This window comes from Bison bison, unplaced genomic scaffold, assembly GCF_000754665.1.
Source record: "Bison bison bison isolate TAMUID 2011002044 unplaced genomic scaffold, Bison_UMD1.0 scf7180017864538, whole genome shotgun sequence".
NCBI lineage: Eukaryota > Metazoa > Chordata > Mammalia > Artiodactyla > Bovidae > Bison > Bison bison.
In genome coordinates this window covers 2,645,930-2,651,929 of record NW_011495086.1, presented here as the reverse complement: position 1 = coordinate 2,651,929, position 6,000 = coordinate 2,645,930, and the positions used below count along the sequence as shown (strand labels likewise).

The 6,000-nt window shown below is 37.5% G+C and overlaps 1 protein-coding gene across 1 annotated transcript in view; it reads left to right on the top strand.

Moving 5' to 3' along the window:
• Nucleotides 1-322: 322 nt before the first annotated feature.
• The window catches only part of CDH18 (cadherin 18, type 2), a 597,814-nt gene continuing 592,136 nt past the window's right edge, over nt 323-6,000 (top strand). Inside the window, exon 1 of the mRNA XM_010832133.1 lies at nt 323-425. The gene's annotated coding sequence lies outside the window, so the exon portion shown is untranslated. The remainder of the gene's footprint in view (nt 426-6,000) is intronic.

The following is a 6,000-nucleotide window of genomic DNA, read 5'->3' as shown; positions in this document are numbered from 1 at the left end:
AAATATATATATATATATATTAACTATTTCATGAATGCACTGCTTTCCGCACGACCTTGCTACGAGGGGGCTGAAGGGTGTCCGATCTGTGTGCTGTGGAATTTCTGCAGCCCCCAAAGTATGCACGATGGGAGGGAAAAAAATAAAAAAAGAGGCAGAGGGAAAGGCAGCGGTCGCGAGAGCCTGGGAGGAGAGGAAGGAGGAGAGACTGGGAAGCCGAGCATCAGGCGGACAGGCTGTGCCAGCCAATCAGAGGCGCGCTCGGAAGCTGCAGCCGCGGAGCCGCGGAGCCTGGCTCGCAGGAGCGCGGAGCCAGCCCGGGGCTCTCCGAGGACCAGCGCGGCGAGCGCGAGCACCGGCAAAGTCCCCTCTATGATGCTCGTAAATTAAGTTCCTTTCCACCACTTAGGGCAAAGTCAGCCAAGGTAAGGCTTCCGTGAATGACACTACCATGGAGTGACATTAAGATTTTTGTGCAGTGGGGCTGAGTCCATACAATATTTGGTGAAATCTTCCTCTCCGGGTTGCTTTCACAGGATCTGCCGCGAATGGGAAAGTTGGAAATGATGCTTCCTGAGCCTTAGCGCTAGTATACATTTGAAAAAAACATTTTTTTTTTTTTTTGCCCCTTAACCAGGAGCGTTGCTATAAAGCCTATCTATGGGATGTGAGCGTGATAACCCAGCTGGGTCTGTGTTTATGTTTATCTGTGGATGATGTGCTGTTATCAGTCTTGCCCCTGAAGAAGTTGGAAGGATACTCCGCAGGGCTCATTTGAATCGTGATGATATTAGAATAAGCTGTCATTTATGTCTGTCTGTAAAAGTGAGGGAAAGAGTTGTCAGAACGGAAACAGGGACGTTGAAATTGAAATTTCCATAGTGCTTCTTAATTATTGCCTTTCCAGTATCCTCTAAAATTACACAGTATCTAAGCACTGAAGCTGCAGCAGGGCAAAGCTCATTTTCTCTTTTCTCTCTTTATTTTCCCCCCCTCGCGTCGCCCCCCCCCCCCCCCGCCCATGAAATGCTTCCATAATGCTTATTAAAGCTTAAGATGAAACTTTTTTCTTTTAAAGGGCACTATAAATGATGCATGAAAAGGAATTAGGTAGGCTCCTGTGCTCAGCAAAACACTTTATTTAGTACATGCCCTTTTGTTTGTTAACTCTGATTCATTTCTTAACTTCCTGAACCTGACTTGTTTGAGTTTGGAAATAACAATTATTTCGTGTTAACGTTCATGTCTTAAAAACCAGGTAAAATAATGCCCTATGCACGTTTGCATGTGAGTGTGTGTGTGTGTGGTGCGTGCAGATGTGGAACTAGGAAAATCAGTCATGTAACAGGTGAAAGATAAAATTGTATTGGCTAATTATTAAAGTATTTCCTTATATCCATGCCTGCTGTATTTAAAGAACTTCAGATTAATCAAGAGTACATCTCCTTGCTATTTCCCTGCTAAAAATGTAGAAATACTAAAGTAAAAATCTTAGCTAAAATTATTCTGGTTTTTGGTTTGCTCAGGTGATGGCATCACTGCTTCGAGCTGAGAGAGACAGATCACAGAAAGATTTTATTATGCAGCCAAAAAAAAAAAAAAATCCTACAGGCTCTGACTGTGTTTTGGAACCTTTATTTTCCACTCTGGGATCACCCACAGATTTTTCAAAGCAGGGGGCTTTCCTTATGCAGTAATTGTCTGCCTCTGTTTCAGTGGACTTATCAGAGAAAATACATAATTCTGAATCAAGAGTTAGAGGTCCAGACTGGATCTTGTATGTACCTTGTTGAGAGGAGAGAGGCAGGATGTGATGTTGGAAGAGAATTAGTTCTATAGTCTAATGCTCTGTTTCAGGAACCAATCATCACTGGTTTCTTTCAAGCCTTCTGTTATAGGTTAAATTTCAGACTTCCTGAAGATAAATTAACCTAGTACAGCTCAACCCATTTCTTCAGTTAATAAGGCATTCATTTAATGGACCTTGTTAGAGGAATATGCCATAAAACATAGTGATGATGCTTTTTCACAGAGGTAGCTAACTTAAAGGGGAGGAAAACATAAAATGATACCAATGGCCAAGTTTGATTTTCTATGTTGACAATGATGGGAGGTAGAAAAATGAGGATTTGCTATTTTAGATGCAACAAAAATGCCCACTTAAAAGATAACCCAGTAGCAAAGGGAATATAATTGTAGAGTAAAAGTAGCTAACAGGAAACTCTATTCAGGGAATGTTAAAAGTAATTAGCTACAACAACTGTAAGCATGATTGATAGCCACCAGTGCTTGATCAAAATCTATACATAAAACATATTGAAAATTATTACTCCTTCTGATGTGCTATTTGTTTGGATGGATAAATTGGAAGCATGAGAATGAATGAATCACTTGGTTCAAGTTTATAAATTCTTTATGTGACGGGTGTTATATATAGTAAATATAAAATACTGTTCATTTGGCTTTTACAAACATCATTCTTATGCTTTTGTTCATTTTATGGTCTGTAAAATATAAGCCACGTGTTCATAAGTTTGTGTGCCCCACTTGTCCTGTATTTGACTTGATGATTAGAAGACTGAAGTATACCTATTTTGCAACCTGATATAACTGTCCTTTAGAATCTAAACATGCATGTACACTTCAGCAGAACTAGGAGAGCACATTGAACTTACTGACCTGGAAAAATTTACTAATCTCAAGTGCATGTATCTGATGCAGTGTAGTTGAGTAAAAAGTGAGAGAAAGAAATTGAGAGATTTAAGATAGAGCATGTGTAAAGTGTCCTTTCTCTTAAAAAAAAATAAGTAGAGGACTTTTGACTCCTTGGTTTGCTTAATTATGTGCCTTTCTTGTAGTTGTATTACACATGTCTATGAGAGCTTCTTAACCCTGGTGCTATTGATATTTGAGCCTATGCAATTTTAACATGGAAGAGTTTTCTTGTGTATTGTAGAATGCCTAGTAGTATCTCTGTTTTCTAGCCACTAGATGCCAGTAGCAGCACCCCCAGATTGTTTGCCAGTAGCAGCACCCCCAAACTGTGGCAACCAAAAATATCTCAAGAAGTTGCCCTGGAGTAGGGGGCAAAACTGCACTCCTCTTGCATTGGAATTGTCCATGTATAGTTCAGTTTATGTGTTCTACAATGATCCTTCTCTTGCTCTGAACAGATTTCAGCTTGTAGGTGTTTTGTTGGGTCCCTAACAGAAAACTGTGGAAGAGCTTATCAGTATTATTATCTATTTTCTGTGAACTGAGTATCTAGGTTGTATTCTCTGTCATATGCTAACATTTGTGGGAATAGGAAGAAATAAAAGCTGAGAAAAGGAAGTAGATATTGAGTTTAAAGACACATTTCATTTAAATTCGCTTCTTTTAGATGAGTATTTTGAATACCTGTATGCTGGGCTGTCAGGAGGGGGTTTTTACCCTAGTAAGTCCATGTGCTTCGAGTTAGTTTATAATGCTCAAAGATCTGGAAGTAAAAGGAAAGCATTTTGGTTTGAAGAACATAGTTCTTCACTGGTGGTGGTATACATTTAACATGATGGAAAGAAGTACCAGGCATGAGGATCTGAAGACATGGCAAAGATTAGATCCTGGCATGGATTACTCATGTCACATGTCCCCTGCATAGAGGCCATTTTTCCTCATCTGCAAAAGGGGATATGAATAGGCATGGAAACTAAATAATACAAAGTATCAAAATGGGTTGTAATTTATGAAGGTGTGCATCAATGTTGGTAAATTATCATCCTTTCAATTTCTTCTGTGATGTTATTTGTTGAGCACTGACTCAGCACACTAAATCTTCCAGCTATTCCAGAGTAGTTAAAATCATCTGTACAAAATGGTGGTATTAGCTCTTAGAATTTTTTTTTCATGGATGAAATAGAACATCTCCATTTTGAAATATGTGACTTATATTATGGATAAACCTCAATTTCCTCTCTTACATATAGGGCTTCCCTGGTGGCTCACATGGTAAAGAATCTGCTTACAGTGCAGGAGACTGGGTTTGTTCCATGGGTGGGGAAGAACTCCTGGAGAAAGGAATGGCAACCTACTCTAGTAATCTTGCCTGGAGAATTCCATGGACAAAGAACCCTGGTGGGCTACAGACCATGGGTTCTCAAAGAGTCAGACAAGCACTTCTGGCTTCCCTAAATAATCCACATTTATAATTTGTTTAAAAATACAGAAATATAAAAACATAGAATACACCTTGAAATCCACTCTTCAATGATACTGTTATTACCAGTTTGAAATATATTTTAAGTGATTTTTAAATGAATAGATTAACATAATGTCTATATGTAATTAAGAAATTAATACAGATTTAAAGTTGAGGGTAGTTGTATAGAGATGCAGACACTCGTATAAGCATATGTACAAAAATATATGTTTAGATACAATAAACACAGTTTATGTAATACCCAACTAATTTTATAGCCTGTCTCTTGCATGTGAGTATATAGAGAATTCATAAGTATTTAACAAGAGTACCATTGTGTACAGACCTCATGTTTAAATCTAGTTCAATGTTAGGCATACACATGGGTGGACAGCTTTCTTGTCTATTAGGTTGGGAGAATTTCAGACTGGTTGATATTCCTGCCATATTGATTTTTATTCATTGTAACTATTGCATATTATGGCACAGATGCAGTATCATTCATTTCAGCAATGAGTTCATAACTATTTTTAAGAGAAGAATAAAGAGAGAGCCAACACAAATTAAATAACTTGGTATTGCTATCCTGCTGTTAGTGAGTTTTTGACTTTTATGTTCAGTACATCTTCTAAGAACAGATTTCAGGGGAATTAAGTGGACAGCGGGGAAATGTTGGAGCAGGAATTAATAGAAGAGGAACATTTGGCCTTTTGTACTGTCACACGCCCAGGTGTCGCTTCTATAGATATCAGAAAATATTCTGATATATAAACTTCTACACTGCTAGACTACATCAATTTAAGAAACTTGTTTGTAATCTGAGAATAAAATGAACAAAACTTGATCCCTAAAAGTACTTCACTGAAATGTTTGAAAAAGAAAATATTTCACTTATCTGAGCTCCCCAGGACTGTATTATTTAATATTTTATTTGTACTGCATGGAATATGATAGATGAATTGCTATTAAAATGAATTTGGGCTTTGCAAATGCCTCCCCTGAAAAGAGGAATTCAACTGTGATTCCCATTCATTTTATGTATAGCTGATCATAAGTATCTTCAGATAGATATTTATTGTCATATTTTGGCCTTTAGGATTAATATATGACTTGTATGTGATTATGTACAATCCCAGGTGACTGGAAATTTCACTTGATCTAATTATTTCAGTCTACCTGATGCCAACAGTATTTTAAATAAAAATATCTAGATGGTACTAGTGGTAAATGTAGGAGATGGAAGAGATGCAGATTCAATTCCTGGGTCAGAAAGATCCTCTAGAGCAGGAAATGGCAACCCACTTAAGTATTCATGCCTGAAAATCCCATGGACAGAGGAGTCTAGCAGGTTATGGTCCACAGGGTCACAAAGAGTCAGACACGGTGGAAACAAATTAGTACATGAAGATTAAACTCACAGTTATCCACGGGATTTAAAAGAAGACAGGATGCCATTTTAACCTATTGAATCATCATATTACAAAAATTTTTGAACCCAGTGCTGGCAAGCACATGATAAAAATTCTTATTTATAGTTATTCCTAGTGTAAGTGAAGATTATACAACGGTCTTGAAAACAATTTGCAATCCTTTGACAGTAAAAGGAAAATGCAGATTCTCTTGCATGCACCTTCTGGAAGCAAATGAACCAAATGAACCAAACTATCCCCAAATGAAAAAATCCGTCAAGAGGTTAAAAGTAATTTAAGAATGTGAATACATCTAAATAATGATTTGTTTATGGAAACCCACGTAATATTAAACTAGATACAAAATTTTATGTGTATCCTGATTTTTAAAGGGATTTCAAAAAAATCCATTTA